This window comes from Homarus americanus, unplaced genomic scaffold, assembly GCF_018991925.1.
Source record: "Homarus americanus isolate GMGI-L3 unplaced genomic scaffold, GMGI_Hamer_2.0 scaffold25013, whole genome shotgun sequence".
Classification (NCBI taxonomy): Eukaryota; Metazoa; Arthropoda; class Malacostraca; order Decapoda; family Nephropidae; genus Homarus; species Homarus americanus.
Genome location: NW_024722158.1, coordinates 3,182,970 through 3,197,544, shown reverse-complemented (window position 1 = coordinate 3,197,544; position 14,575 = coordinate 3,182,970). Strand labels below are relative to the sequence as shown.

Sequence of the window (14,575 nt, the reverse complement as noted above, 5' to 3'; positions counted from 1 at the left end):
AGGTCGTTCCAGAGTGGTGATGAGGGTCGTGCCAGAGTGGTGATGAGGTCGTGCCAGAGTGGTGATGAGGGTCGTTCCAGTGGTGATGAGGGTCGTGCCAGAGTGGTGAGAGGGTCGTTCCAGAGTGGTGATGAGGGTCGTGCCAGAGTGGTGATGAGGTCGTGCCAGAGTGGTGATAGGGTCGTGCCAGAGTGGTGATGAGGGTCGTGCCAGAGTGGTGATGGTCGTGCCAGAGTGGTGATGAGGTCGTGCCAGTGGTGATGAGGTCGTGCCAGAGTGGTGATGGTCGTGCCAGGTGGTGATGGTCGTGCCAAGGTGGTGATGAGGTCGTGCCAGGTGGTGATGAGGGTCGTGCCAGAGTGGTGATGAGGGTCGTGCCAGGTGGTGATGGGTCGTGCCAGAGTGTGTGATGAGGGTCGTGCAAGTGGTGATGAGGTCGTGCCATAGTGGTGATGAGGTCGTGCCAGAGTGGTGATGAGGTCGTGCCAGAGTGGTGATGAGGTCGTTCAGAGTGTGGTGATGAGGGTCGTGCCAGGGTGGTGATAGGGTCGTGCCAGAGTGGTGATGAGGGTCGTGCCAGAGTGGTGATGAAGGTCGTTCCAGAGTGGTGATGAGGGTCGTGCCAGGGTGGTGATGAGGGTCGTGCCAGAGTGGTGATGAGGGTCGTGCCAGAGTGGTGATAGGGTAGTTATGACGCAATCAAACCATCATTTCTACGTCACCTATCCAACACACACACAGGATGTGCTTACGTCACCTTCAGTGCATAACATTACCGACGCCATGTTATTAATTATGCACGTGTTGTCCCCTGTGTGTTATTATTAGTGAGGGGGGTAATGACGTCAGGTTAATGACTTTGTTACCTACTAGATAGTTCCCAGGTGGATGACGTCACCTTTCTCTATTTATATTTATAACCACAGGAGGAAGTGCCTTATGCCTCGTGACGTCACTGTGGTTATGTAGGTGAGGAATGGGGGTGGTGGTAGGGTGGTAGTGGGAAGGTGGTGGTGGTAGGTTGGTGGTGGTAGGTTGGTGGTGGTAGGTTGGTGGTGGGTAGAGGTGGTAGTGGGAGGTGGTAGTGGGAGGAGGTGGTGGTGGTAGGGTGGTAGTGGGAGGTGGTGGTGGCAGGGGTGGTAGTGGGAGGGTGGTGGTGGGAGGGTGAGTAGGAGGGTGGTGGTGGTAGGGTGGTGGTGGAAGTGGTGGTGGGAGGGTGGTAGTGGTGGTGATGGTAATGTGAATGTAGCGTTAGTTACCTTGTCAAACAAACACACACACACACAGTCAGTCAGTACAGGTAACCAGGCTCAGGTGTTGGTTATGCTCCACACCTGTGCCTCCTCCATCACTGCTGACTCACCTAAGGTCCAGCCTAATAATTAACCCATTACCGTTAATTACCTTAACTGTGAGATAAATAACACCTGTGGTAGTTAATGACACCTTCACATGCTCTCCACTAACCAAGATAATGTGGTCAAACTTCTGGTGTGTGTGTGTGTGTGTGTGTGTGTGTGTGTGTGTGTGTGTGTGTTGTGTGTGTGTTGTGTGTGTGTGTGTGTGTGTGTGTGTGTGTGTGTTTTATGTAGCAGCCTTGACAGAGGTTTCCCATCACTCCAACACTCCTCGCGTGCAACTTACCTCTTGGGGCTAACTACACACACACACACACACACACACATGCTATCTATATCTTGAAGCTATGTTGAAAGGCTTGGCGTGGGTGAGCAGGTGCGTTGCTTGTGGCGCAGTGTGACGCAGTGTGGCGTAGGTAGTGGTTGGTAGGTAGTGGTGTGCGTGGACATTACCCTGCCACTACCTGCACGTCCGGTGTTTGTTGTGGCCTGCAGGGGGTTAGTGGCCTGCTGGGAGGAGTTAACCTACAGGACGGGTAGTGACCTGTGGGGGTGGTCTGCTGTGGTAGTGACCTGTGGGGTGGTCTGCTGTGGTAGTGACCTGTGGGTGGTCTGCTGTAGTAGTGACCTGTGGGGGTGGTCTGCTGTGGTGACCTGTGGGGGTGGTCTGCTGTGGTAGTGACCTGTGGGGGTGGTCTGCTGTGGTATGGCCTGCAGGGGGGGGTTAGTGGAATTTCGTTCAGTCTGGTAGATACATCACCACCACTAACAGTAACCACTAACCTAGCAGTTTAACTAACTAACAACCTACCAACTTTTAACTAAGGTCAAGGAATTCGAGAGAAGAATGTGTCTCTCCCTGTAGCACCGGAGAGACAAGACCACGTCGGGGTTACCTGTACGGAAAGGTGTCACAGGCAAATGAAATCAAGGTCAATCTCGTCACCAGGTGTGTTGGGGAATGACAGGTGGTGATCTAATGAGGGAATTTCAGGTAGAGTGTGTGTGTGTGTCGTATGTATGTATGTATATGTATGTAATGTATGCGTGTATGTATGTATGTATTAAGAGTAGGGTGGCGGTGGTTAAGAAATATCGGGGAACGTGGTGTTGGGATATAATTTGAGTTTATATAGAGCAGAGGGCCCCACCTCGACAGATGAGGGGCGGCCAGCAGGGGGGGCAACCTGCAGTAGTCGGTGTCCTGCTGTCTGACTGTCGAGCTAGTAGTGGCTCTCTCCTCTCTCTCTCTCTCTCTCTCCGGCTGGCTAAAATTCGGTGCTTTTCCTCTTCCACCACTATCTTGCCTTGATGTAGTCTGCTGCGACACTTACATACATACTTACATCTGAACACTTCTCTCACACACACACACACACACGGTAGAGTTTCACTGCAATTATGTCGCCATTTTGATAATTTTGTGGTGTTACCTGTATCACTTAAGGTAATTACTGTGTATTTCAGGTGAGTGTGGGTGATGCTGGTTGGTGGCGGTGGTGAGTACAACCAACACCAACAGTCTGGCCTGAAGCTTAACACATGACTGGGGATAAGAGGCTCGTCTTGTACAGTCAAGTCTCCTTGTTATTTATCCGCCATATTGTTCTCCATAAGTTGTGTTGGAGATAACGGGAAGACGTATATCTTTATTTAACCCCTTGAGGACGATGGTTTAACCCCTTGAGGACGATGGTTTAACCCCTTGAGGACGATGGTTTAACCCTTTGAGGACGATGGTTTAACCCTTGAGGACGATGGTTTAACCCTTGAGGACGATGGTTTAACCCTTGAGGACTTTGAAGATTATACACCTCAGCTTGTTGTACCTGTTGATAAGTCCTGAGCTTATTTTACCTGGTGACGGGTCGGGGGGCAGTGACGGGGCGACAGTGACGGGACAGCAGGGCGGCTGTGACGGACGGGGCGGCGGTGAAGGCCAAGTGGGTTACCAGAGTAATTGTTTTTCACGTGAATTGCCAGATGGGGAGAGGGGACAGTAGTGCCTCGGGGTGGACGGGATGGGGGTTAGGTGACGTCCCTGCATCTGTCTTTATCCTCACCCCGTCTCTATTATTTTGTTGGCGTGTCTGTCTGTCGGGGGGGCTATCAAGGTTGTTCCCCTGCGGACTTGTTGGGTCTCTGTGTAAGACATAACATAAGGGTGTGGCTGAGTTAACCTGGGTGTTATGGCCGCCTGGTGGCTGCCTCCTACGGTGAGTGTGTCTGGTGGGGGAGGAGAGGTGGTGAGGGGAGAGGGTGGGGTGGGGGGAGAAGAAGAATAAGGTGTGGGGAGAAAATTGGGTGGGGTGGAGGAGGATAGGGAGGGGTGGGTGGAGAAAATTGAGTGGAGTGGGTGGGGGAGGAGAAGGTTTGGGTGGGGGTAGGGGTGTGTGTGGGCGTGAGGAAGATCGTGTTGGTGTTCCTGATTCTGGTTTACTGTTCCTCCCTCTCCTCACCCGCTCCCTCCAACGTCTGGTGTACTAAACATTCCCCCCTGCCCACCAGAGCCACGCCAGGTGCCCACGCCACATCATAACCACCACACGCCATGTTTTGTCTGGTGGAGTCCTGTAGGTCACAGGAGTCACTACTGTTGTCTAACCTAACCTAATTTAACTGTCCGGTAACGTTAGGGTGTTTAATCATCAGGTGAAATAGGCCTTAAAATTCACAGGAATCCACTCACGTCACACACACACACACACACACACACACACACACACACACACACACACACACACACACACACACACACACACAAAGGTAAACCAAACTAGGGTGTCTATTCTTCAGGTGATCCCAGTGATGTTAAAGAGCAGTGTTGACAACTTGGCTGACACTGCACCTGGTCTCAATTCTGCAGGTGTGAAGGGTTTGGTTGGTTGGTGGACTGGGATGGGTTGGTTGGGTGGACTGGGATGGGTTGGATTGGGGGACTGGGATGGGATGGGTGGGTTGGTGGACTGGGATGGTTGGGTTGGGTTGGGTGGACTGGGATGGGTTGGGTGGTGGACTGGGATGGTTGGGTTGGGTGGACTGGGATGGTTGGGTTGGTTGGGTTGTGGACTGGGATGGTTGGGTTGGGGTTGGTACTGGGATGGGGTTGTTGGGTGGATGGATGGGGTTGGGTTGGGTTGTGGACTGGGATGGGTTGGGTTGGGTGTACTGGATGGTTGGGTTGGGTGGACTGGGATGGGTTGGGTTGGTTGGTGGACTGGGATGGGTTGGGTTGGGTTGGGTGGACTGATTGCTGGGTTGTGGGTTGGGTGGACTGATGGTTGTTGTTGGTTGGTGGACTGGGATGGGTTGGGTTGGGTTGTGGACTGGGATGGGGTTTTGGGTTGGGTGGACTGGGATCGAATTAACATCGAAAAACAAATATACAAACATTGGAATAATAAGATGTAAAGCGATACCTGAAGAAGTGGACGGGAGGAGGAGGAGGTGATGGTAGGTACAGTGGCCATCTTTTCACAAGGATCACTGAACTTCTTAAAGGTGCCCCACACTTCTTCAGGTTGTTGGTGGGCAAGACACTGGTTAGGTTAGGTTAGGTGGGGTTGGGTTAGGGTTAGGTGGGTTGGGTTAGTTAGGTGGGGTCAGTTAGTGGGGTTGGGTTAGGGGTGGGGTTGCAGTTAGGTGGGGTTGGGGGGAACCAAGAGTAATGGGGAGGAAATTCAGTATGCAGTAATGGGTAGGGGAGGAGGAAGATGCAGGAGGGAGGAGGAAGATGCAGGAGGGAGGAGGAAGATGGGAGGAGGAGGAAAGATACAGGAGGGAGGAGGAAGATGCAGGAGGGAGGAGGAAGATGCAGGAGGGAGGAGGAAGATGCAGGAGGGAGGAGGAAGATGGAGAGGGAGGAGGAAGATGCAGGAGGAGGAGGAAGAGGAGGAGGGAGGGAGGAGGAAGATGCAGGAGGGAGGAGGAAGATGCAGGAGGGGAGGAGAAGATGCAGGGGGAGGAGGAAGATGCAGGAGGGAGAGGAAGATGCAGAAGGAGGAGGAGGAAGATAAAGGAGGAGGAGGAGAAGAGGAGGCAGGTGGCTATTTTTATTTGAGCAAGTCTGAATACTGGTTGTGAAGGAGATTACCCCCCACCTTTTCTCACTTACCTCCTAATTTCATTCTTTCTCTCATTTCACTCTCATTCCTCACTCTCACTCTTCGAGATCACCAGCACATTATTCAGCAGTGTCTCCTTCCCTGCCTGTCACACCCCCACCTGCGTCACGTCAGGTGATCTCTCTCTCTTTTTTTTCTTCCCTTCCTTCTCTCCTTTTCTTCCTTCCCCTTCTCCTTTCTATCGCTTTTCCCCCTCTTTCCCCACCCCTCCCTCACAGGTGAGGTTGTGTGCGTTATCAGGGGAGGAAGTGTAAGGAAATGTTATCAGTTACACCTGCTCCATCTCCCTCCCTCCAGTGGCACTCTCCTCACCATGGCACTCTGTCTCCCTCCAGTGGCACTCTCCTTACCGTGGTACTCTGTCTCCCTCCTCTAGTGGCACTTTTTCCCTTATCGTGGCTTTCTTCCCTCCAGTGGCACTTTCCCCTCATTCACTGGCACTTTCACTCTCTCTCCCCCTCACCGCGGCACAGTGTCTCAGCGTTAACTTAGGGTGACTTGGGCGACGTCTGTGCCTCACTTGTCACCGCTGGGTTGTTCCTCCCCACTTACCACAGCACCTCCTTGTGTGTGTGTGTGTGTGTGTGTGTGTGTGTGTGAGTGTGAGATAAGAATAGGGGACGACATCATAGTCTTGAAAGCGTGAGGGTGCACAATAAACTAGCTCCTCAACAGTAAACAGGGTAGAAGGATTGGACGGTTGGGGGCTGCCCTGTTAAGGGTGACCTATGTCTTCCGTTAGCCGCAAACCGACGCCTTTTGTGAATCCTTGCCCCCACCCCTTGCCCCCTCACCTGTGTTTCTCCTCTTGTCTAGTTGGCTTTATCTCCTCTTGCCCATTGGCTTTATGCTCCCTCTTGCCCATTGGCTTGCTCCCTTCTGCCCATTGGCTTTATGCTCCATCTTGCCCTCTGAATTAAATGCCCTCTGCCCACTATCTAACGTGCCTTTCTTGCTCTGAGATTGTTGAATAATATCGTCTTGTGATTGGTGATTAAGTCTTACAGATTGACCTTATGATTAGCTCTAGAGGTTGACCTTGAGGGGGAGGCGAGTGCATTAGAGGTTGACCTTGAGGGGGAGGCGAGTGCATTAGAGGTTGACCTGAGGGAGGCGAGTGCATTAGAGGTTGACCTTGAGGGGGAGATGAGTGCATGAGGTTGACCTGAGGGGAGGCGAGTGCATTAGAGGTTGACCTTGAGGGGGAGGTGAGTGCGTTAGAGGTTGGCCTTGAGGGGGAGGCGAGTGTGTGGACGGCGCCATTATGCTGAACCTCGACCTTTCACAACCGGACTCACAATTTCCCAAAAAATAAAATAAATAAATAAATAAATAAATAAATAAAAGGTCAATAATAAAAATAATTGGATCACTCGTTCACTTACTGTACAGAGACCTGATTCAACATGGCGTCGTGACTGCCTTGTGACTATTAGACGCGTCACCTTACGTGTAAAAAATGGTGAAAAATATGAGAGGCAATATAATAATAATAATGATTCCCTTTCCTTCCTTTCCCTCCTCCCTCCCCTTTCCTCCTCTCCTCCCTCCCTTCCTCCTCTCCTCTGGTACCACATCCTGAAATCTTGTATTATAAATTTACATCAATATTTGGTATGATGTGTATAGTGTGTATAGATGTGTATGATGATGTATAGATGTGTATAGTGTGTATAGATGTGTATAGTGTGTATAGATGTGTATAGTGTGTATAGATGTGTATGATGTGTATAGATGTGTATAGATGTGTATAGATGTGTATAATGTGTATAGATGTGTATGATGTGTATAGATGTGTATAATGTGTATAATGTGTATAGTGTGTATGATGTGTATGATGTTAGCCTTACCTTCGTGGATGTGATTTATATAATTAACTTATTGTCACCTGTTCAATATTATACCTGTGCCTCCCCCAATTACCTGTATTATTGTTTTTGTTTGTAATCGTTAATGAATGATGGAAGGAACGAATGAATGATGGAATGAATGAATGACTCAAATGGTTCAGGTGTAGGAGGAGATGGCAGATGAAAGCATGTGGAGGTGTCATTCAGGCGGTCAGGATGCAAAGACACACACACACACACACACACACACCACACACACACACTTAATTTAAATGTTCCGCCGGCTACCTCTGTGTGTATACTTTTATCAGTGTGTGTGTGTGTGTGTGTGTGTGTGTGTGTGTGTGTGTGTCTCCCCCTTCTCCCGCCCCCCTCTCTCCTCCTCGCTCTCCTCCCCACCGCTGTACTTCCGGTCATTGTGTCCAGTACTGTGTGTTGAATCTACATATTAAAAACACTGGGTACAGAGGAAGCATAAACACACACACACACACAGTCGCAAACATACACATGTAGCCGGTGGCACATTTAAATTAAGAGGTGTGTGTGTGTGTGTGTGTGTGTGTGTGTGTGTGTGTGTGTGTGTGTGTGTGTGTGTGTGTGTGTGTGTGAGATCATTATTATGTAGTACAGTAACAGGTGGGGGACTAGTACTACTATGTGGAGGCCCTCACTTCCTCTCCCACCTCTCTCCCTCCTCCCTTCCCCTCACCCCCTCCTCACCCCTCCCTTCCCTCACCCCCTCCCTCCCCTCTCCTCCCTCCCCTTCCTCACCCTCCCTCCCTCCCTTCCCTCACCCCCCTCCTCACCTCCTTCACCCCTACTCACGGAACATCTTCACAAGTCCACTATCTCCATCTTAACATCATAACATACAGTTTTTCACATCATTATTATTATTATTTTTTAGTTGCAAATTTCCACACCTTAAAAATGTCAGCCCTCGCTCTGTGACGTTAACTACGGTTTGTCTCGTAAATAAGTCCTGTCCTTAACTTATGTGAAGCAGATTTGTTACGGGGTGTTAGTTAATGTACTGTATGTGTTTTGTCGTGGCTGAGGGTGGTTTAGTGTAGCCACCTGTACACTGTTGTGTGTGTGTGTGTGTGTGTGTGTGTGTGTGTGTGTGTGTGTGTTAACAATTCATACTATTATTACAAATATATCCTTAAACAATATTATTATTTGTTTCAGGTGAGTGTAGGTGAAGGCGTATCACAGGTGGTAAGTACAGGTCTACGCTAATTAGCTGTTTTAACCCCATCCCCAACTTCCCTCACCTCACCCCAACTCCACCCTCCTACTCCTAACCCTCAGCTCCCACCTCCTACCCCTAAACCCAAATCTCCTACCCCCTATCCCACCTCTACCCCACTAATCCTCCTCCTCACCCCCCAGATCTCCACAAAATAACCTGACCCAATATTAATCTCTTGTTGGTAAGTTGATATCTTTCGCTGACTCTCTTTCATTTATTTTATACACGTAATATATGACTTTATGTACAGGGTGACGCAGAGTGAAAAATGGCCCTTAGGTAAAGAGATTTATGTGTCACTCTGTATCTCTATTTGTCACTCTCGGTGTTGTGGTTAAACTTTTATGGTGGAGAGTGAAGCTATAGCGGGGTTAGGTTAGGTTAGGTTGACTTACTCTTTATCATTGTTGGTTTACATATCCATACATACCCCTCTCTCACAGTAAAGAGGAATGTTTAGGATTTAGTTAAGAGTAGTAAGTATGATTTAATTAGAAGGGACCTCCAGAGACCAGGCCAAAATACACACACACACACACACACACACACACACACAGTAATGCAAGATTACTGTAACATGTAGACAGTACTTGAGTAATGAGGAAAAGGTATGTGTGTGTGTGTGTGTGTGTGTGTGTGTGTGTGTGTGTGTGTGTGTGTGTGTGTGTGTGTGTGTGTGTGTGTTCAAGGTCACACTGATCCCTGCCAACTCTCTCTTTTATCCTGTGTTTCCTCTTTTTATTGTTTTGTTTGCTGTTTCATGTTGTTTTCCCGTGGGTAGACATAAGCCTGTCTAGATGAGAGAGAGAGAGAGAGAGAGAGAGAGAGAGAGAGAGAGAGAGAGAGAGACACAGTCAATGGTCCTGTGTAGTCCCACCTGTGTACTGCACCCGAGAATGACAAGCTTCCCCACACCCTCACAAGTTCATTACACTATTAGCTGTGTGTGGGTGTGTTGGTGGTGGTGGTTGTCGTGCCTGTGCTGGGTCGTCCTGTTCGGTGAAGCCGTGTGTGTGTGTGTGTGTGTGTGTGTGTGTGTGTGTGTGTGTGTGTGTGTGTGTGTTCCCTACTCTCCCTCACCACTCCCACACCATGCTCCCCAAACCCACTATCATACACCCTTGCTTCCTCCTCTCCTCGACTAAGCTTCACGCCCTCCCGCCCACACACCGGATATCTACGCCTACAGCATCACGCCCATATTTTCATTCACATCCGCACTGTGTTTCTACGCCCACCTCCGATCATACTGTTACGCCCACGCTAAGGTCATTACCCACATTCCTCGCCCATTGTTATCACGTTCATGAGTTTTTCTAACTCCACGCCCACCTTTCACGTTGGTGTGTAGTGAATGACGCCCATGCTCACACCCCACACCTACCAGACACTACCACGCCCACGCTCATCATCACCGAAATAGTGTTGTTCCTGTCATCACGCCCATTACCCACACCTGCCCACACCTATATCCCGACCTTCACCCACATCACCCCACATCAACATCCAGACCCCTTATTTACCCCTGCCCACGTCTCCAGTCACCCCACACAGTTGTCTACATTCATGGGGAGTAGCAGCACCCCCCCGCCACCCTCGATGACATGACAGGTTGACAGGAAGGTACTCGAAGGGGCGTGCATGACAGCCACCCACCTGTTCCCTCCGACTCATTCTCTCATCTCTCGTGTCAGCTGTAGGGGGGTGGGGTGAGGGGGTGGTGGGTGGTGAAAATGGGTGACGGGTGACGTGGTGGTTGTGGGGAGCAGGCATGAGTCAGGCTTCATATTGTTGCTAACATAATCCTCCTCCCCCTCCTCCTCCTCTACGCCTTCCCTCTTCCTCTGCTCTGTCCTCCACCACTTCTGGAGGAGGTGGAGGGAGACTTAGAAGTGTGGTGGTGTTTATGGTGGTGATAATGATGATAAAAGTGTTGGTGGTAGTGGTGGAGGAAGAGTAGTGGTGGTGATTGTGATGGAGATGGTGGAGATACCCCCCCCCCTCCCCGCCAAAATACCCCCAGCAGTGAGTGTCTGTTCGTAAATAGCATGTGAGACAGTTCCCTTCTGCAGGTAAATCAGTGTCTCCCTGTGTGTGTGTAGTATTAATAGTGGCTACCTGAACATCTCCACCCTCATAACGTCGTGCCTCATCTTCAACACGTCACACACTGCTCTCTCTCCTGTCTTCGTCTGTGTCTTCGTCATCGTCGCTGTGTGGGTACTGCTGCTGGTGTCTCACGTATATATGGTGGTGAATCTCTCTCTCAAATAGACACAGCACATCATTATATCTCCCACTCTGAGTCTAATAATGTATTAACCAACTATAATAAGTAGGGGTCATTAACAGCAGATAATGACGTTGTTTAGCGAATGACGTCATACGGATTACAGAACGGGGATGAGATTCTTAACAAAATCCTGTTTGTCATTTTTAACTTTTTTCTTCTTATCTTTGTTGTTTTTGTTTGTTATTTCTTTCCGTTAATCTTTTTGTTTTCATGCCTTTGTCTTGTCTCTCGCTGTGTTGTTATTATTACCATTACACTATTATTATTATTATTATTATTATTAGTATTATGATTATTATTATTATTATTTATTATTATTGTGATTATTATTATTATTATTATTATTATTATTATTATTATTATTATTATTGTGATTATTATTATTATTATTATTATTATTATTATTATTATTATTATTGTGATTATAATATTATTATTATTATATTATTAGTATAAACAATAGAAGTAGTAGTAGTAGTAGTAGTTGTATTTACGAAAGAAGTTACGCAATGTTGGTTTTAGCTTTTGTGTGAGGAGAGAGAGAGAGAGAGAGAGAGAGAGAGAGAGAGAGAGAGCAACATATTATAAAATGCCGGGGTTGAGTGTAATTTTGTCTCCTAATTGGTGGAAAGGAGACAGGTGGGAGGGGAGACAGATGGGGGGAGACAGGTGGGAGGAGACAGGTAGGAGGAGACAGGTGGGAGGGAGACAGGTGGGAGGGAGACAGGTGGGAGGGGAGACAGGTGGGAGGGGAGACAGGTAGGAGGGAGACGGTGGGAGGGGAGACAGGTGGGAGGGGAGAGACAAATAACAGTGATTCTAGATATTTCTGTTTGCCAGCCTCAGTTTTCTCCCTCCACCACACGCCACCCACCACCTCCTGCACTTGTCCTGGCGGGGAGGGGGGTAGGCCTAGAGTGGCAGGTTGAGGTAGGGGGGAGGTTGATGTGGGTGGAGGGGTGAGAAGACTGGTGATGAGTCACACATACACTCCTGGTAGAGCACACCCCACCCACCCCACCTCCCACCCCCAACCCGCCTACCCACCTCCTCACCTGAGATGCTCCTCGTCTCCTTCTCTCCGCCCCCTCACCTAGGATGCTTAAACCCACCCCACACTTGCCGCATCGTTCGCCCTCTGTTGATACCAGAGAGAGAGAGAGAGAGAGAGAGAGAGAGAGAGAGGTTCTCTTCACTCACTAATGGTCAAACTCTTGGTGGATACAAGCTACTCAGGCACTTATGGTTGTGTGTCTGGTTGATTGGTCGACTGGTTGACGTGTGTGTGGAGTGATCAAGATGCAGGTGGTGTACCAGTTGATTATGACAGGTGTGAAAGTTGTTGTTTGTTTATGATTTGTTGTTTGTGATATACTGATCACCTGAACATTAGACACCCCAGCTTCTGAAACACCCTAATGTTACCTGATGGGTTGGGTTAGGTTAGTAAGTCCACACCACACCTGCAAGACTCAGAGACGAACGGACATCACGTGGCGGAGTGAGGAGGTGGGGGGATGGACGGTGTGGTGGTGACAGCATTTGATAGGGATCCAACTCCAACCTGACCCAACCCTGAGTCCCCACACACCTGAGCCTCCCCCTCACCCCCATCCTCCACCTCACACACTCTCCACCTCCACCTCACACACCTGTCTCATACCTCCACCCTCACACCTGTCCCATACTCCACCTTCAGACACCTGTCTCATACCTCAACCCACACACACACCTGTCTCATACCTCCACCTTCAGACACCTGTCCATACCTCCACCCCACACACCTGTCTCATACCTCCACCTTCAGACACCTGTCTCATACCTCCACCCCACACACCTGTCTCATACCTCCACCTTCACACACCTGTCTCATACCCCCCACCCTCACACACCTGTCACCTAGTAGTAACCCCTTTCCTCACACCTGTTCTGGTCACCTGCTCCCACACAGGTGTTGGGAATGTGGTCCTCACAGATGTCTCTCGGCAGGTGTGGGCCCAATCTAACTTAACCATTAGGACACTGGGGCCCACTAGAACTGGGTGTCTTGTCCTGATGGGCCCCAGTTTTTCGATCATGGGGACCCGTTTGATTAGTCACTATTGACTGAGGGATATGGAGAGAGAGAGAGAGAGAGAGAGAGAGAGAGAGAGAGAGAGAGAGAGATCCCCCCGGTGCCTCCATTGTTTATATCGTGCGCTTGTTAACACTGTGACGGGGCTGACTGGCTGACGATACCAGCTGACTGACCTGGCTGGCTGGCAGGCTGACTGGCTATCTGACCGAATAACTGGCTCTCTGTTTGGCTTACAGACTGTATGACTGACTGACTTAATGGGTGTGGTTAACTGAGTGATTGGGTGGCTCACTAACTAACTAAATGGCTGAGTGACTTGACTGACTGAACTGGCTGACTGGCTACATGCCATGCCAAGTTGCCAACCGGCTGAATGGGTGGTTGACTGGCTGGAGGAGCGTGGGCGTTGGAGGGGGGCAGCACCAGGGGTGGGCAGCAGGTGGCTGGAGGTGACAGAGTGAGAGACAAGGGTGGGCATGTGACAGGTGGTGGTAGGCAGAGGGGTGCCTCAGGTGTGGTGTGTGCAGGTGGTGAGTAAGCTGGGCGTGGTGTGTGTGTGTGTGGGCGGGGGGCGTGGAGGGCGGCGGGGCAGCGTAAAATGGGCGGGCAAGCGGCGGGAGGAGGCGGGCATCAGGTACCCCTGCCGTAGCAAACTGAAAGGAGAGTGAGTGAGGGTACCTGACTCAATGCATGCCCCACACCTGCACGTTTATCCCACTTTCCCTGCCTCCCTGCTCACTCCACACCTGCTGTAGGATGCCTGCTGCCTGCCTGTAGGAGACACATATACAGGGATGTGACTTGCACTAGTGTAGGGTCGTGTGGTGAGGTGTGTGAGGGTGTAGTACCGGGAGTGTTGATGTCGGTATGGGGGTCGATGGTGGTGGAGGGAGGGAGGGTAGGAGCACCACACCACACCACGGCGCACCACCACTACCACCACCTCCTCAGTGCTGACACCTGCCCTACACCCGACACCACGCACTCTCCCGCTCCTCCCCACACACCTGCCACAACCACCACACCTGTGTCACTTGTCTCATATCGGCCAAGAATTATCTCAGCCATTATGTTCTTCAGTCACGTGAAAGTTGTGACGAGAACGACAACAAATTGAACCAGTGTTATAGTGTTACTTGTGACGGGATTTTTAAAGAGTTATCTCAGTGTTGGTGGTGGCTTGTGAGTGTGTGTTTTGAGTGTGTGTGTGTGTGTGTAAGGAAGCATGTGTGGTGAAGGAGTGTAAGAGCGTGTGTGTGTGTGTGTGTGTGTGTTTGTTTGGACGTACGAGGAAGACATCACCACTACTGCATCACCACCTGAGGATGTCCACTGTTAAACACCATCTGTCCTCCGTGTTGTTGTACCGCCTCGCCAACCACCATACCACACCGGTAAGTACTGGGCCCCACACGTCTCTTGTTTCAACCCCTTCCCCTCCCCCCTCCCCACGTCTACTGGATATATAAACACAAGCGTCTTTCTGTCTCTTATCTCTGACGGGGCCGGATGATACTGTGTGTGTGTGTGAATTAATAGTCAGTACCTTGAAATAATAGCGAGATGGATTAATATTTACTCACCTGAAGATTAACCACCCAAGCGCTAGCATAAA

General features: G+C 50.0%; 1 protein-coding gene across 5 annotated transcripts in view; it reads left to right on the top strand.

Moving 5' to 3' along the window:
* LOC121862094 (myocardin-related transcription factor B-like) overlaps positions 1-14,575 on the top strand; it is a 79,485-nt gene that overhangs the window by 33,073 nt on the left and 31,837 nt on the right. The window contains exon 1 of one of the 5 annotated variants that reach the window (XM_042360066.1): positions 13,891-14,354. The exons of 3 other annotated variants lie outside the window; for them this stretch is intronic. The gene's annotated coding sequence lies outside the window, so the exon portion shown is untranslated. Of the gene's footprint in view, positions 1-13,890; positions 14,355-14,575 lie in introns of those variants that run through there. One more of the 5 variants, XM_042360070.1, reaches the window with a different exon arrangement.